This window comes from Mesocricetus auratus, unplaced genomic scaffold, assembly GCF_017639785.1.
Source record: "Mesocricetus auratus isolate SY011 unplaced genomic scaffold, BCM_Maur_2.0 Super-Scaffold_100714, whole genome shotgun sequence".
NCBI classification, from domain to species: domain Eukaryota; kingdom Metazoa; phylum Chordata; class Mammalia; order Rodentia; family Cricetidae; genus Mesocricetus; species Mesocricetus auratus.
In genome coordinates, this window is record NW_024429270.1 from 7,901,109 (window position 1) to 7,919,996 (window position 18,888).

Consider the following 18,888-nt stretch of genomic DNA (forward strand, 5'->3'; position numbering starts at 1 on the left):
TGGTGCCATGCAGGCCCCTGTGTGGGGGAATTGAGGCGGCAGGCCTCTGAGGAACCGGACTACCATGTGTGGTGGCACTTCAGGAGGAGTCAGGAACAGGCCAGTTGCCTACAGCAGGCCAAAACAACTTCCCAACAAGTGGCAGCATGACCTCTTTGACAGTGGCATCAGGGGTGAAGCCTGTGTGGAGACCATTAGAAAGCTGTTGTTGTCAAACCTTGACTGGGGGTGAAAGACATGGATATTCAGTAACACTTCTCAGAGTTTGGAAAACTGAAGAAAACAGCTGTGCACAATGGTCGCTCTGGATGAAGTTTAGGGAAAGCACATGTGCACTTTGACCAGAAGGCAGATGCAATGGTGTCCCTTTAGATAGCCGCCCCATGAACATTCAGCTGGTTACATCAAAGATTGGCACGCCAAGAAGGCCTGAACAGACCATAAACAGAGGTGGCATGAGGAGAAACAATGGCTCTGGGTGTTTTGGTGGTGGCTGCACCCGGAAAGGGACCCATGCACGCAGCCATGGAAGAGGTAGAAGTGCCGACAGGAACTCAAAGCAGCATTTTTCTGCAGAGCAGTTAGATGCCGATCTGGATGCTTACAATGCATAGATGGTCACCAGTTAAACAGATGAGCAAATCCACAGAAGTATCGGGACCCTGAATCTTCCCACATTATCTCTAGAGGCAGGGTTGTCAACTGGATTGTGCAGACAATTGGGGATTTCTTTTTCGTTTCTCATTCTTTTTTTCCATGTTACAAATGGGATTTAAAAACTCATAAAAATTCTTTTTCTTTTCCTTTATTTAATTCTGAAACAGACTTGTTTTGTACCGAGTTATTTTGGGGATAAATTTTACTGGTTACTGATATGGAGAAGGTGGCATTTTCACCTTTGCCATAATAAAGTAGAATTGTGTGTAGAAAAAAAAATCAGAATTCTGGCAACAAAACCTATTGTGTTTCAGTTTGGTGTGAGCTCATCTAGTGGTGTGACTGTTTTCTTCCCACAGGAGGAGGGTCAATGCCTGTAGCCTGCTCAGGGGGATTTTTACAGAGAATGGATGCTGCAGAGTTGCAGCAGTCTGCTTTGTGTGGGTGAGAACAGATTGCTTGCTGTCTCCCTTGCACCTCCTGAGGGTTTCTTGGAAAATTGCATGTTAACTGTATTTCTTGCTTGCAGATTTTCATTAAATTTGGTATATTGTAAATTCAATACTTCATTTTGTGTGTTTGTAATCCGAATAATTCAGTTCCATTTCTGCTCCTGCGGTTTGACTGGGAAGTGATTGGAAGTGGCATTCAAGTTACACTCACTGAAAATGGTTTCTAGGAATTTTCAGTGTTATACCTGTGTATGGCAACTGGGGAATCACTTTTAGAGTCCTATATCTTTAATGACTGAAGTACAGTTAAGTGTTAAAATCCAGGTACTTTCCTTCTGAAGGATCTCTTTCTCATGTTGGGGACAAGTAATCACCCATACCTGCTCACCTGCCAAGCCAGACAAATAGTACTAGAAAGTAGAGAGGGAAGAGACAGTAGTGAATGATCTGGTGGGACACAATTCAGTTTTTCCACATTCTGTTTTACTAGAAATAATTCTATAGACTTCCAGTTAGAAAGATCTCAGAATTTTCTGGCTATAGCTATAAGAAGTCTTTCTACATAAGAATTGGTACTAGGAGGCAAATCAATTTTATATGACTATTCATGTGAGTCATGCATAGTGGATTTATGTCCTCCTTCAAGATATATCCTTCCCTAATGCACAGAAATACTCTGGGCTTCCATTACCAGACATGACTTTCCTATGGTTGAGAACTCCTTAAGTCCAATTAGAAGCTGTTGGTTACCACCAATGTATGTGTGTTGCTCTTGCAGCCTTCAGGTTATCATGCAGTGCAGACCATTGATATGGTTCATGATTTTCATACCTGGGAGGACTGTTGGCTTTAACATTTTACAGATTGCCTTATGATACCAAGAAAGCTAGTCCCCAGTGAGGAGGCTTTAAATCCTTGTCCACATCAAGACTCCTGGCTCTGACTAAATTACACGGCTTCTTCAGCATACGGCTCACCTGCTACTTCTGGGAGGCAAAGGGGACAACCACAGTAGACTGTAATGTTTTTGAAATATCAACGACATCAGTGTCCAACAATAACAAACCAGGAATCTGTGGGTGCAATGAAAGAAAGTCCATGGCCCTGGTGAAGAGCATCATGAGGTAATAATGGAAGATATCATTTATAATCTAATTGAATATGCTTATAGACACAGATGTATTACAGCCATAATTATAGATGATAATATTCAGAAGCCTTAAAAACTTTTCAGACATCCTTACTCTTATTTTATTCTCTCTTCTTTTTTGTTTGTGTCTATCACTTTTTCATCAATCACACTCACACACACACACACACACAGAGAGAGAGAGAGAGAGAGAGAGAGAGAGAGAGAAAGACACACTCCATTTCTTCCTTTTAAGATTATTGTTTCCTGTTTTTTCTACTGCCCATTATTCCCCCACTCCATACAGGAATCTCCTTTTACTTTTGTGGATATTCTGGTTACTTCAGGTTGTACACTCACTTTTAAAGCTTGGAGCTAAGAACTTTCTATAAGAGAGAAGATGCCATCTCTGTTTATCTGGGTCTGAGTGTATCCTCTCAATATGATCTTTTCTTGGTCCATCTATTTAGCTGTAAATCTTATGATTTCAATTCTCTTTAGAGCAGAATAGTGTTTCATAGCATGTGTGTAACACATTTTCACTATGTATTTGTCCAGTTCAGGGATATAGGATGCTTCCATTTTGCAGCTATTGTGAAGAGAGCAGCAATGAAAATGTCTGAACATGTATTTTTGGAGAAGGATAATAAGTCCTTTGAGACTATGCCAAAGCATAAAAGGGCTGGGTTCACTTGCTAAATTTATTTAAGTTGAGGATTTATTTATTTGAGTATTGTCCGTATTGATTTCCAGAATGGCTAGATTTTTATTCATGGTATTGTCATTTACTATGTCTTTTTTGATGATGTTGCTGCTTTTTGTTTTTAGCATTATTTTTCTTCCATATGTGTGAGAATTAATGATTTGCTGTCTTGCCCTTGGATGATTACCTCCCATTTCTCTGGAATTTAGGATTCCTCACATGAAGTTAATTATTTCCCATATTCTCATGGGTAAATCCTCTGATTTTCCTGTATAAATTTTAACTTTAATTATTGTCTGCAAGGCTGCTTTAGTAAAATAAATTGTCTTAACATGAGAGAATTTTGAAATGCACTTCCATCTCCATCAATTTTAAGATAAATTTGTTTCTTGATGTAAAGTATAGTTGAGACTGATTTTCCCTTCACTTTATTTTTTTTCTCTTTTTTTATTTTAATTTTAAATAGCTTGTTTTACATGTCAATCCCAGTTCCCTCTCCCTCCCCTCCTCCCACAATCCCCTTCCACCCTCCCTCCCACCCTATTGCCAAATCCTTCCACATAGGGGATGTCTAGAGTCTATCATTTTACTCTTGGTAGGGTCAAGGCACTCCCCTAAGAGTCCAGGCTGAGAGAGCATCTCTCTTTGTGCTATAGGCACATGAAGACAGATTGTATACCAGGGATAGACATTGATCCACAGCTCAGAGCCCCATAGGTTGTCCAGGCCTTCTCACTGACACTCACATTTGGGGGGTCCAGATCAGTCCCATTCTGGCCTCCCCACTGTCGGTCTGGGGCCCAAGAGCACTCCCCTGTTCAGATCAGCTGTCTCTGCTGATCTCTTACCAGAGAATAGTTCCGGGCTTCCTACCCCATGGCGTTACATCTTGACTCTCTGTGTTTCTCCTACCCAGAGACCTCCTCGACACCTAGTCCCAACTATCTTAGTTCCCTATTGGCCAACAGTGATTTATTGACATATACACAGGAATTCCCCCATCAATAATCAATTATGTATGGAAAAAACAAAAGACCCAGGATAGGCAAGACAACCTTACTCAACAAAGCAACATCTGGAGGCATCACCATCCCAGACCTCAAACTCTATTATAGAGATGTAGTCCTGAAAATATTTTGGTACTGACACACAAATAGACAGGTAGACCCATGGAATCGAATTGAACACCATGATATTAACGCATACATGTATGGATATCTGATCTTTGACAAAGAAGCTAAAATTATACAATGGAATAAAGAAAGCATCTTCAACAAATGATGCTGGCATAACTGGATGCTGGCATGTAGAAGAATGTGGATAATCCATGTCTATTTCAGTCACAAAACTCAAGTCCAAATGGATTAAAGACCCCAACATAAATCCAGCCACACTCTTAGAAGAGAAAGTGGGTGGTACCCTTTAACAAATTGGTACAGGAGACAGATTCCTAAACATAACATCAGTAGCACAGACAGTGAGATCAACAATTAATAAATGGGACCTCCTGAAACTGAGAAGATTCTGTAAGGCAAAGGACACAGTCAGCAAGACAAAAAGGCAGCCCACAGAATGGGAAAATATTCAATAAGCCCACATATGACAGAGGGATGATCTCCAAAATTTACAAAGAACTCAAGAAGCAAGTCTCCAAACACCAAAGTATCCGATTAAAAACTGGGCTATAGAACTAAATAGAGAATTCTCAATAAAGTTGTCTACAGTGGCTGAGAGGCACTTGAGAATGTGCTCAACATCCTTAGCCATCCAGGAAATGCAAATAAAAACAACTCTGAGATACTATCTTACTCCTGTCAGAATGGTTAAAATCAAAACGCCAATGACAATTTAAGTTGGTGAAAGGGGAAAACTCCTCCACTGCTGATGGGAGGGCCAACTTGTACATACACTTTGAAAATCAGTATGGAGATTCCTCAGAAAAAAGGGAATAAGCCTATCACAACACCCAGCAACTCTACTCTTAGGCATATATCCAAAAGATGCCCATTCATCCAACAAGGATGTCTGTTCCACTATATTCATAGCAGCATTATTTGTAATAGCCAGAACTTGGAAGCAACCTAGATGTCCCTAAATCAAAGAGGGTATAAAGAAAATGTGGTACATTCGCACAATGGAGTACTATTCAGCAGAAAAAAACAATGGAATCCTGAAATTTGCATTAGAAAAACCATCCTGAGCGATGTTAACCAGTCACAAAAAGAGAAACATGGCATGTACTCTCTCATATATGGATTTTACACATAGATCTGGGGAATGCCAGCCTACAATCCCATGGCCATAGAGTCTGGGAAACAGAACCTTCATTCAGTGGCTGATGGAAGCATTGGCAGACTCCCAAAGCTAAGCACTGAGCTGAACTCAAGACATCCAGTGACAGAGAGGGAGAAATGATTTGCAAAGGGGGTAAGTCTGGGCTGGTTTAACACCCAGAAACAACTGACATGACAAGGATTAGTTCTTGAATCCCATACTGATGCCTGGGAATACAGCATGGGACTGATCAAGATCCCCTGAATGTGGGTGTCAGTGAGGAGGCCTAGGTAATCTATTGAGCCTTGGGTAGTAGATCAGTATTTATTCTGGGTATACAAATGGACTTTAGACTCCCATCCAATAATGAGAGTTACAATCTCACCATGAACTCTTGGGGGAGGATCTAGGCCCTGCCCTGGATGAAATGACAGACTATGGACACCCCCATGGAGGGCCTCATCCTCCCTGGGGAAATGAGGGAATACTGGGGAGTTTGGTAGGATGGCACGGGAGGAGGTGAGGGAAAGGGAGAGGGACCTGGAATTGACATGTGAAGTAACCTTGTTTCTAATTTAAATTTAAATATAAAAATAAAATATAAAAAAAGATAAGATTCTTAGTGAGGGTGCTTATGCTGACCCACAAATTTGGGCTGCACATTATGAAAACATCTTGTCTTTATATAGTACAGCATCTCTAAAATATGAATAAGGTTAATGAATGTGAAGAGATAATATAACCATATAAAAAGATGGTACAGAGTCCAAAAGACAGGATTGCTGAATTTTTGCAAAGATTTTACTTCACTGTGGATTGTAGATTGTCCCTGAAAAATACAAAGAAGAGATTCTACTAATTATTTAGGTTATAAAATAGGTTTACAAAACTTTAGACCACAGAAAGTATAGATCAGGAGTGATCATTACCAGACTCCTAGCTACCTTCAAAAACTACTAGGAGAGATTTCTCAACTATAGACAATTATTGGGGTAGCAGGGCATGGTTTAATAAACCTAAAAATGGATCTAAAAGGAGACAAGGACGTAAATAATCCATGAATATTATCAGCTGATTCTGAAAAATATTTAGAATGGGTAGGAAAGAGAATAATAGAAGCACAAATGGGCAATGGGAGTCCCAAACTAGACTGTATTCTGGTTATTTTACCATTTAGAGAATATGCCTCTTGATGCAGAGGGGAGATATCATACTAGAATGGATATTTCTGCCACATAAACAGAATAAAAAACTGAAGACACATATAGAAAAGAGACTTCTGATTTGATTTTAAAAGGTAAATTAAGGCTTCATCAACTAACTGGAAGGGACTCAACAGAAATTATTGTACTTTAAATAATGAAATTTCCTCCTTATGAAAGGATAATGAATATTGGCAAAGATCTTGAAGCAACATTTAGAGAACCATTAGTTACAATTATCCCAAAACAGAGAGAATTAAATTAATAAAGAAAGTAATTTGAAGCCTGGCAGTGGTGGTACATGCCTTTAATCTCAACACTTGGGAGGCAGAGGCAGGCGGATGGCTGTGAGTTCGAGGCCAGGCTGGACCGACAGCCTCCAAAACAATACAGAGAAACCCTGTCTCATAAAACCAAAAAAGAAATAAGAAGAAAGTAATTTGGATCCTTCCATATTGTAAGAAAACCACCAATCTCTGGAGTCCCTATATTCTTCACTGATGTAACCAAGTCAGGAAAACAGGATATAAATCAGGAAATATAAGTAAGGTAGTTCAAAGTCTTTACAACTCTGTAGAAAAGGCAGAGCTGTATGTCATTCTTATAGTACTTATAGATTTTGCCGGGACTCTCAATATATTTTCTGATTCCCATATGCAGAGAGAGTCATTTTACACATTGAGACTGCTGAATTTATTCTTGATAATATGGAATAATTTATACAAGTACAGGAAACTATCAGAAACTATCAGAAATAAAACTCATACATGTACATATATGGGTCTGTCAGTGCCTCTAGCACAAGATAATGATGAGATTGATCATTTATTAATAGGAAGTGTACTAGAATCTTTATAATATCAGAAAAATAGCATGTTAATAGCAAAGGCTTAAAGAAGGGTTTTTCTATCATTTGGCAACAAGCCAAGGAAATAGTAAGTAACTGCTACACCTGTTCATTGTATAATAAAATTCCATTCCCAGCAGGTAGTAATCCCAAAAGTATTCATAGAAATGAAATTTGGTGGATGGAAGTTTAAAATATATGCATCATATCAAAGACACATTTTCAGGGTTTCAATGGGTTACTACTTTTAGCTCTGAATAGACTGATTCTGTTATCACACACCTATTAGAGGTGATGGTACGTTTTGGGTATATCTGCACAAAAAAAACTGACAATGCTCCAGCACATGTCTCCAGTAAATTGGAACAGTTTTTTTTAATATTATAGCATAAAGCACACAATTGGTATACCATAACATCCCACAGGACGTCAGTGGTTGACAGATCTAACTGCATTTTAAAAGAAATGCTCCATAAATAGCCAGGGGGACCAAAGACCCCCAAACACAGATTACATAATGCTTTATTAACATTAAACTTTCTTAATCCTAATGAGAAAGGATAAACAGCTGAAGAAAGACACTGGACTACAGAAACTAACTTCTGAACTAAATCTCTTGGTGTATCTCAAGAATGTAATGACCTCAGTATGGAAAACAGCATATGTGTTACATTGAGAAAGGTGTTTCAACCTTTGTTCCTGCAGGAGAAAAAAAAGCTTTTGATTACATCAATATTGATTAAGATTCTTTCTGAACAGGAGGAAGGAAGAAAGATGACAGCTCATCCACAATGTCATATTCCAAGAAATAGAGTCCTCCCATAAGAAAGGGAAGTGTTTTGTTCTTGTCTTAACAAGAAAACCCATCTCCAAAAGGCTAAAAGACACTGAATGTGTAGATATCTCAAGAAGAGTGGATGGCTAGATAAAAGAACCATCAGAGAAGAATCTGATATTTGTCATCAATGTGTAGTTCTTTTTTTTGTCAACATTCTTTTTTTTTGAGTTAAGAAAGAAAAATGTGATTACTGTGTTACAACAAAGCATTATGAAGCACTCACACGGTCTGAAGAGATCTAGAGTTCTTTGAACATCGATTCAGAGGAATAGCAAATTTATATTAGCAATTACAATAAAATGACTAAAATCTGTGCTTTAAAATTTTTGACCATTATGACTAAAAAAAATGTTTTTAAACTTTTGAAATATATTGTGAACATTTTCACCCCTACTAACCCCTCTTATCTTGTTCATACTCATACAATGTTCCCTTCTTCTCAACCAATGTCTCCCCTAATCTCCTATATTATTTATTTTTTTATTAATATTTTTTTATTTTCCATTTTAAATTTAGATAAGAAACAAGGTTGCTTCACAAGTCAGTACGAGGTCCCTCTCCCTTTCCCTCCCCTCCTCCCGTGCCCTCCCCCCCATCCCCCCCCCCGTTATCCCTCATTCCCCCAGGGAGGCTGAGGCCCTCCATGGGGGTGTCCATAGTCTGTCATTTCATATAGGGCAGGGCCTAGACCCTTCCCCAAGAGTTCAGGGTGAGAGTGCACCTCACATTGTTCTATGGGAGTCCAGAGACCGTGTGTATACTTGGGATGGGTACTGATCTGCTGTCCAAGGCTCAATAGATTACCTAGGCCTCCTCACTGACACCCACATTCAGGGGATCTTGATCAGTCCCATGCTGGATTCCCAGGCTGATGCCTGGGATTCAAGAGTTAACCTTTGTCTGGTCAGCTGTTTCTGGGGGTTCAACCAGCCCAGTCTTAATCCCTTTGATCATCAGTCCTCCCTCTCTGATACTGGCTTTCTTGAGTTCAGCTCAGTACTTAACCAAGGGAGTCTGCCTCTTCTTCGATCAGCCACTAAATAAAGTTTCTGTTTCCCAGACTCTCTGGCCATAGGATTGTAGGCTGGCACTCCCCAGATCTATGTCTAAAATCCATATATGAGAGAGTACATGCCATGTTTCTCTTTTTGTGACTGGGTTACCTCACTCAGGATGGTTTCTTCTAGTGTCATCCATTTGCCTGCGAATCTCATGATTCCATTATTTTTTTCTGCTGAATAGTACTCCATTGTGTAGATGTACCACATTTTCTCTATCCATTCTTCGGGTGAGGGACATCTAGGTTGCTTCCAAGTTCTGGCTATTATAAATAAAGCTGCTATGAACATAGTGGAACAGACATCTTTGTTATATGAATGGGCATCTTTTGGATATATGCGTAAGAGTGCAGTTGCTGGATCTTGTGGTAGGTTTATTCCCATTTTTCTGAGGAATCTCCATACTGCTTTCCAAAGTGGCTGAACCAGTTGGCACTCCCATCAGCAATGGAGGAGTGTCCCCCTTTCACCACATCCTCTCCAGCATAAATTGTCATTGGTGTTTTTGATTTTAGCCATTCTGACAGGAGTGAGATGGTATCTCAGAGTTGCTTTGATTTGCATTTCTCGGATGGCTAAGGATGTTGAGCACTTTCTCAAGTGCCGCTCAGCCATTTTAGACTCCTCTATTGAAAACTCTCTATTTAGTTCTGCAGCCCACTTTTTAATAGGGTCCTTTGGTGTTTTGGAGACTTGCTTCTTGGGTTCTTTGTAAATTTTGGAGATCAACCCTCTGTCAGATGTGGGATTAGTGAATATTTTTTCCCATTCTGTGGGCTGCCTTTTTGTCTTGCTGACTGTGTCCTTTGCCTTACAGAAGCTTCTCAGTTTCAGTAGGTCCCATTTATTAATTGTTGATCTCACTGTCTGTGCTACTGGTGTTATGTTCAGGAAGCTGTCTCCTGTACGAATTCGTTCAAGGGTACCACCCACTTTCTCTTCTAAGAGGTTCAGTGTGGCTGGATTTATGTTGAGGTCTTTGATCCATTTGGACTTAAGTTTTGTGCATCGCGATAAACATGGATCGATCCGCATTCTTCTACATGCCAGTCTTCAATTATGCCAGCACCATTTGTTGAAGATGCTTTTTTTATTCCATTGTATATTTTTAGCTTCTTTGTCAAAGTCAGATGTTCGTACGTGTCAATGTGTAGTTCTTTTAAGTTATATCCTTGTAAAATCTTTTTCTCATTACATCCTAATTCACTTAAAGCATTGCTGGTTTTGGAATGGGATATGTCTCTCCTCCTCTAAATCCAAGTATGTTTTAAAAATGGAATTCAGAGATTCTGTTTTATTTTAAGAAGCTAAATGATGTAAGACAAAGGAAACAAGAATCTAGGCACTGTCATCTTTTTATACTCAGTTATTTCTCTGGTGGCTAATTTCCCTCATATTTACTATCTTCCTTATTCTTGCATTTCCTGATATGCATACCTATAAAAGTTGGGATTTCTTTGTTGACATTAACATTTGTGTTTTCCACAGTGAACAAAGAATAGCAATCTTCTAACACTCCAGAAAGAAAACGGGTCACCACTTCATTGAGTCCACCTGATCTGATTAGATGCATCTGAACTGTCAATTACCACCCTGAAACTGGTTTCAGACTATATCCCTCTACACAACTCCAGACTAATTAACTGATATGGTGTTATTTCTACACTCTGGCCAGAGCCTCAGACAAGAACTTCAATCAAGATAAGAACTTCAATCAAAAAATTCAATCAAACGTCTCCCATCAGAGATTGGGTTCAAATGTTGTAGCTAGTCCACTTGAGACTTTCACAACACTAACTTTTTCTTCCTATAGGATCCAAAGAGGGTATCATTGTCCCATTTCATCAGGAGGTAATTCTGAGAATACTATGCCCCCTTTCCCTACTGCTGATATTATAGGGTAATTTACATCTGTTTGAGTTAGTTTTTAATTACTTAGTTTTGGGACTGGAGGGAGTTGTCAGACTTTAAGACAAGTTTAGGGTTAAATGGAATAGACATGCTTAGGATTGGATATAGGTAGGTTATAATTTGTTTATCATCTTCTATGTATATATGCCTTACATATGGTTGAGAACATTTAGTTTTGTTTTAAGCCTAAATCTTTTCTTTAGACTAAAGGAGGAATTGTGGGGAGAGATCATACATATCCATAGCATTGACCATGCCTGTTTGGGTACAGTCACAGGTATGTAGAATATATGGTGGTTAAAAGAGCTGGAAGGAAGAAGTCACTCTCACTGTGGGTTCCAGTCAGGTCTTAGGGAGCAGCAGAGTGTTGACCACGGATTTTTCAGCTTCTCATGTAAGTGACTTCTCCCTAAAAAAGTATCATATGACATCCCTACCTTGGGTAACTTAATATTTCCATGATGCCTATCAAATTATTCTGTGATTCTTCAAAAAGTAAAAACCTTCTGCAAAGAGTTAATCAAGCAGATAACTAACTCTGTTGTTTATAGAAAAATTACCCATGGCACAATAAGGAAAGAAGTAAATGTTCAATGACAACATGGCCTTATACACTGACCTGATGGAATTCGTAATTAATCAACAGTTGTAAAATTTACCTGGCAAATATATTAGTATCTTGTGATTTACTTTTCTGATAGCATAAACAGAGATAACTCTTAAAATCTTGCCTAAATTCTTATATGCACAAAATTTGAAATACAAAGGTACATTAAAAGTAGTCTAACCTAGATTCAATGAGTAGGTTTTATGGTTCTGAATATGTGGGAAGAGAATTTGGAAAGGAGATTGATGTATCATCTGCTTCTTGTAGAACATCTACCTCATTTCGTTCAGTATGTACCTAATGGCATGATCTGAAAACATATACATAAATAACACCATATAGGCTGAGGAGATTATATTTGGGAATATAAATATGTATGTACCTATGTATTTATGCATATAATAACAGTTAATGGAAAAGGAGGTAATAGATTTGAAAGAGAACAAGAAGTGTATAGGACAATTGGATAACGAAAGAAGAAACAGGTAATGTAAGTATATTATATATGTATATGTATAGCTATGTTTCTCAAAAATTAGATATTTTTAAAAAGGTGCAGATTTGAAAGGTCTGCCTTTATGTCTCGTATTATCTGTCTGTCTATAGCTGTCATACTGTGGAGTCATTCCAGTTGCCTATTATTGGATGAAGAGACAAATCATCAGCAGTCAAATGAAAAGTTTCATGAGAAAGTTACTCAAATCAAAGGAAGTATTTCAAGAGGATGCAAGACAAATGAAATCACTGCTGCTCCTAGGCTTCATATGTTGTCCGTTTTCCGGAATCAAGCAATGGACACATAGTTGTGATGGTGTGTACCCTTTTTTATTGTACCAATCATACATTTCCTTAAAGAGCACACTTTTTGCTGGGCCATACTTTGAGATTATTTTTTCTTAAGTTCTTAAAAGAATTTAGCAAAATAAGCAGTTTGGGATAGAAACTTTTCTTTATGAAAGGCATGTGCCTCAACCACAGCATTCCTCCAAATTGTATACAATGTGTTAATTACAGCCCCCAGGTTTTGTTAAGTACAGGCTTTTAATGAAAGAAACATAGTCATAAGACTAACTGCAGCTGTTGAGGAAAAATAAAAATAAAGTTGAAATGATAGGGTAGACTAGAAAAGAGTGAGACAAATAAATCTGCTTGCAATGAAATTTGTGGAATTGTGCCAGCAAAGTCATAGGGAGGAGACATCTGGTTGAATGGTACCCCTGGATAGAGAACAGTGAATGCTAATGTGCTTCCTTCAGAATATACAATCATCATTGACAGGAGTTGGGAAGTCAAGTTTGTATATAAGTTAAGCATGAGATCTGAATCCAGGAACCTTCCTGGTTGAAAGAGCAATGACTTGAGATTATCAGGACACTGAGATGTTTTCTCAATCAAGAAGGTTGCCCTTTGTTAAGTGTGCTCAAGGAGAGATGTCAAAAAGATCATAAAAACACAGCTATTCATATTCATGTGGAAATATGGTTGTAAACTATATGGAATTTACAAGAAATATTAAAATTTCTGCAGTAGTACAGCCATTATGGAAAGAAGAAGAGAGACACTTAAAGGAAGGAGTGCTCTATGATCTAGACATAATTTTGAATGACATAAATCAGAAGAAAATTAATCAGCATCCAAAATCAATCCTTATCTGCTGTATCTTATCATAGTAACATGTGAAATACAGAAAATATGCAGGTAGCCTAGGTGTCCATCAATGGATATCATTATTGTATTTCTATGTTTCTGGGCTAAAACACTGTCCAAAACCAACTTAAGGGAGAGAATGTTTAATCTTACAAATACTAGACCACAGTCCATCGCAGCTACTACTGAGAGCAGTAAACCAGGTCAGAAACCTAGAGGCATGAATTTAACCCAAGATCATGGAAGAGTACTGCTTACTGGCTTGTTCTCTATGGCTTTCTCAGCTGCATTTTATGTATGTTTTTATTCCATTTAGAAATGTGCATGCTTCAAATATCAATCCCAGCTCTCTCCTTCTCCCTCCACCAACCCCACTCCTAGCCACCCTCAGCCCAGTCCCCACATCATTCTCCAGGGAGTGTAAGGCCCTCCTTGGGGGCATCTCCAGAATCTGTCATTTCATCCAGGGAAGGACCTAGGCCCTTCCCCATGTGCACAGGCTGAGAGAGCATCCCCCCATGTGGAATGGTCTTCCAAAGTTCATTTGTATGCCATGTCATGGTCTTCTACCCATAGCCCCAGAGATTTTTGAGGCCTCCTAACATGTTTATATGACCCAGAAATATTTTCACAGTGGTGTCACCATCCATGGTGGATTGAAACTTCTCACATCATTTATTAGTCAGGAAAATGCCTAACAGACTTTCCTATAGGCCAATTTAATGAAGGAAGTTTCTTAATACAGGGTTTCTCTTCTCAGCAGACTTGATCTTGTGTCAAGTATTAAAATATAACTAACAAAGGAGAAGAATAGATAAGGCATATTGTAGATACGCAACAGGGCATTATTCAGCCATAAAGATGAAATAGTGTCATGTGTAGAAAAAATTATTATGAGTGAGAACATTATATTAGAAGAAATAAACAAGAAAGACACAGAGAAAAGCATATCCTGTGCTTTCTGTCACATTAGAAATTAATTGTTTAAACAAATGATGAACTGAAAATAAAACAGGAACTGAGAATAGGATTGGGAAGAGTGTTGGAGTTCATGAGAAACTGCAGAAAGAGTGGGTCTCATCAGTGACAGATGCATGTATAAAAAGTCACAGCAAAACATATTATCTTGCTCAATTAATATATATTGATGAGGATAATAGAAATTATTGATTAACATGATAATACTGATTAGACACCTAAACATTGAGTGCCTCACTTTCTATACTCCTCAGTATGTCCTTTCCAGATTTCCTGACCTCTCTAGTTAGATCTAGCTAGTTTATCATCATAAGAAATATTTGATCTATATTTATAATCATTTTTTCTCTTTTTTGTTGGAAAAATAATATTGTGGTGACAGGTATCTAACATATTGATTTTATGAGCCAAATTCTAGTAGTAATCTAGAATTTGGCTCATTTTGCTTGAGTTTGTGATGAAATTTTGAACTAATGAAAATTATTTACATTCTCAAAAGAATTTCATCAACTACAAAGGACTTGGAACATGGGAGATGAGAGTTGCATACCAAGTGCTTGCCAGCACAACTTGATAGAAGGAATCATTTTCAATATTCGAGGTCATCAGACACTCTATGCATAAATGAAAAGTGGGCTTTCCCCAAACTAAGGTTAAATCTTCATAGTTGCCAACTTTAAAGATTTGTTTATTTATTTGTGAGACAGGATCTTACTGTATAGTCTTGGTTGGCTTGAAAACCACTATGGAAATCAAGCTGGTTTTAAACTAATAATACCCTACCTGTCTCTGTCTCCCAAATGCTTGCATTAAGTTGTGTATTATCATGACAGATCTTATTTGTAGTATTTAATTGTGTGTGTGTGTGTGTGTGTGTGTGTGTGTGTGTGTGTGTGTATGTATGTTACTTGGGTGAGTATGTGCTCCTGTGGCTGGAAGAGAGGACCGTAAAGCTCAGTCTTGGTTACAAAAGCAGCATGAGCCATGTATAGTGTGAATGATTAGAAAGGGAAATCGGGTCTCATGTGTTGTTCCAGTATGTTTAGAGCCATCTGAGTCTGACTGTGTTATTCTAAAACACATAGTAAATTTTCATTATTTCATGAAAATCATGGCTTCAACATGTTTTGCAATAATAATCCATTTTAGCAAAATGACAGAAAAATAATATGTTCTAGTTAAATCTTAAGGTTGTTAAATGATAAATGACAATGTCTAGGCCAAAAATCTTCCTAATCATTTAAAGGTTAGTAAATATTATAGATTTTAAAGATGAGACTTTTATGTAATAATGCTTCTGCAAACAGAAAACTCACATTAATTCCAAGGAATGAGGCATCAGGTCCTGTGCTTCTCTACTCTGTTCTTTCTCTGAGTTAATACAGTTAATAGACTGGCACAGACATTCTTCTACTGTAACTGTTCTGCATTCATCATCTGAAAACAGATCAAGCTACCCAAAATTATGGCACAGAAAGGGGAAGTGAGTTCTAGTCTCCACCAGTTGCTAAGGAATTTTAAGTAACTGATAAGAAGTTGGGAATATGAACTATGTACATTCTAGGTAGGGCACTGGATTCCCTGGAGCTGGAGTTGTACAGCATTTTAAGTTATCCTACATGTTTGGGAAGTAAACTCAGGTCTTTGGGAAGAGGACTCAGTGATCTCAACCACTGATCATCACTATAGCAACTTTATTTTTAATAGAGTACACACTTATTTCTGCCTAGATTCAGTAGCTTAGCCAATGTACAAAAGATTACTGACACTTTCTCTTTTTTTCTAACATAGGATGAACTTACACTTTTGATACAATTGATTCCATTAACTAATTCAAAGATTGCAGGCATACAAAACTATGCTTATTTCATACAATCTTGGTTATCAATCATGGGGCTTTACTCACTCTAGGTAAGTATTCTACCAAATAAGTTACAACCATAGCCAAGCTTCTTTTTTTTTAATTGGAGAAGTGAATGTAATCAGGTTTTATTTTTTTTGCTTTATTTTATTTTTTTAATTTATAAATTTAAATTAGAAACATGGTTGCTTCATATGTCAATTCCAGGTCCCTCTGCCTTTCCCTACCCTCCTCCCTTGCCCTCCCACCAATCCCTCCAACATCCCCTCATTTCCACAGGAAGGGTGAGGCCCTGCATGGGGGTGTCCATAATCTGTCATTTTATGCAAGGCAGAGCCTAAACCCTCCCCCAAGAGTCCAGGGTAAGAGTGCATCTCTCATTGTTGGATGGGTGCCCAAAGTCCATTTGTATACCCTGGATAAATACTGATCTACTACCCAAGGCTGAATAGATTACCTAGGCCTCCTCATTGACACCCACATTCAGGGTGTCTTGATCAGTCCCATGCTGGATTCCCAGCCGTTAGTCTGGGATTCAAGAGCTAACCCTTGTCAGGTCAGCTGTTTCTGGGGGTTAAACCATCCCAGTCTTAACCCCTCTGCTCATCAATCCCAAGCTTCTTAATTATTTGAGAAGTTCCTACATAGGCTTTACTCTTTGCAAAAATAAAATATGGACATTTGTAATCTTTACATACTACTAATAATTGGAAACAAATTTAGATGTGAATCAGAATCAGAATATTTTCCTCAGGTACTTAGTTTCATCATGTTAAGCTTGAATTGGCCTGTAAATTGCATATCATAGTTTGAAATCCATGTTAATGATGCCAAATTAGTGACAATTACAAGTGAAGATTGAGGTTTGATAAATAGCTCACCAGGTAAAGTGCTTGCAAGAAGACCTAAATTACATATTTAAATTTTTATTCTAAAATTATAATTTTATTGATAAAGATTTCAGTATAACAAATGATAAATTTACTTTATAAATAATCCAATATTTTGGTATTTTTTAGCTTTTAAGCGAGATCTTAATGTTTATCAATTTTTAAAAAGCAAGAAGAGTATGTGTCTTCTCTCCAGGATCTCCTGAACTGGGAAATACAGCAAGCTTGACTTTCCCCAGGAGGATCCAGCAACCAGAAGCCTGCTGAGAGAGCCTGCCTACTTCTGCCTCTACTCAGGGACGAGGGCAGAGTGCAGAGAGAAGAAGGCAGAAGGCACAGTGCACAGTGCACAATGAAGCAGGCAGAGCTCCCTCTCACCAGGAGAATGCCTAAGACCCATCTGCACTCACCATGAGACTCATCAGTGAATTGGACCTGCTTGCACTGACTGGAAGAGAACCTTGGACCAGTACTCACCAGGAAAGAAGGAGACCCACCTGTGCCTATTGAAAGAAGGAATGGGAAGACAACAATTAAAGAAAAAACTAAATGACAGAAAAAATATGATGCCACCAGAGCCACGGAACTATATACCATCAAGATCTGAACATCACAACACAGATGAAACAGAAGAGAATGACCTTTAAAACATCTTCTTGAAGATGATAGAGACCCTAAAAGAAAAAATGAGAAAATCTTTTAAAGAAATTGAAGAAAAGACAAAACAAAAACTACAAGAAACAATTCAAACAGTGGAAGGTTGGAAAGCTAATAAAGAGACAATTAATAAACACAGTCTGAAGGAATGCTGGAATTAGAAAAGGAGACTAAATAATCTAGAACTACAGATGTTAGTAAAACCAACATAATACAAGAATTACAAGAGAGAATCTCAATTGTTGAGGATTAACTAGAAGAAATATATTCATCGACCAAAGAAAGTCTTAAGTTTAACAAATCCCTAACACAAAATTTCCAGGAAATATGGGGCACAATGAAAAGGCCAAATCTAAGAAGATTAGGTATAGAAGAAGATGAAGAAATCCAGCTGAAAGGTGTAGAAAATGAACAAAATCATAGAAGAAAATTTTCTCAACCTAAAGAAAGTCATGTCGATGAAAGTACAGGAAGCCTACAGAACATCAAATAAAGTGGATCACAAAAGGAAGTCCACTCTCTATATAATAGTAAAAATCCCAAACATAAAGAATAAAGAAAGAACATTAAGAGCTGCAAAGGAAAAAATCCAAGTAACATATAAAGGCAAACCTATCAAAATCACACTTGATTTCTCCATGTAAAATCTGAAAGCCAGAAGGTCCTGGATAGATATCTTACCAACACTAAGAGACCACAGGTGCCAGTCCAGACTACTATATCCAGCAAAGGTTTCAATCCCTATAGATGGAGTAAACAAGATATTCCATGGCAAAACTAGTTTTCAAACATACATACCCACAATTCCAGCCTTACAGAAAGTACTGGAAAGAAAACTTCAATCTAAGGTAGGTAACTACCCTCACAAAAACATACACAATAGATAATCCAACTTTACCAAAAGACTGAAGAAAAAGAGGGGCAAATGCACAAACAATAACACCACCACCAACAAATCAAAAACAAAAAAGAATTAACACTCAATGGTCCTTAATCTCCCTCAATATTAATGGTCTTAATTTGCCTATAAAAAGGCACAGGCTAACGGAATGACCATGAAGACAGAATTTATCCTTCTGCTGCATACAGGAAACCCACCTCAACTTCAAAGACAGATATTACCTCAGAGTAAAGAGTTGGGATAAGTTTTTGCAATCAAATGGATCTAAGAAACAAG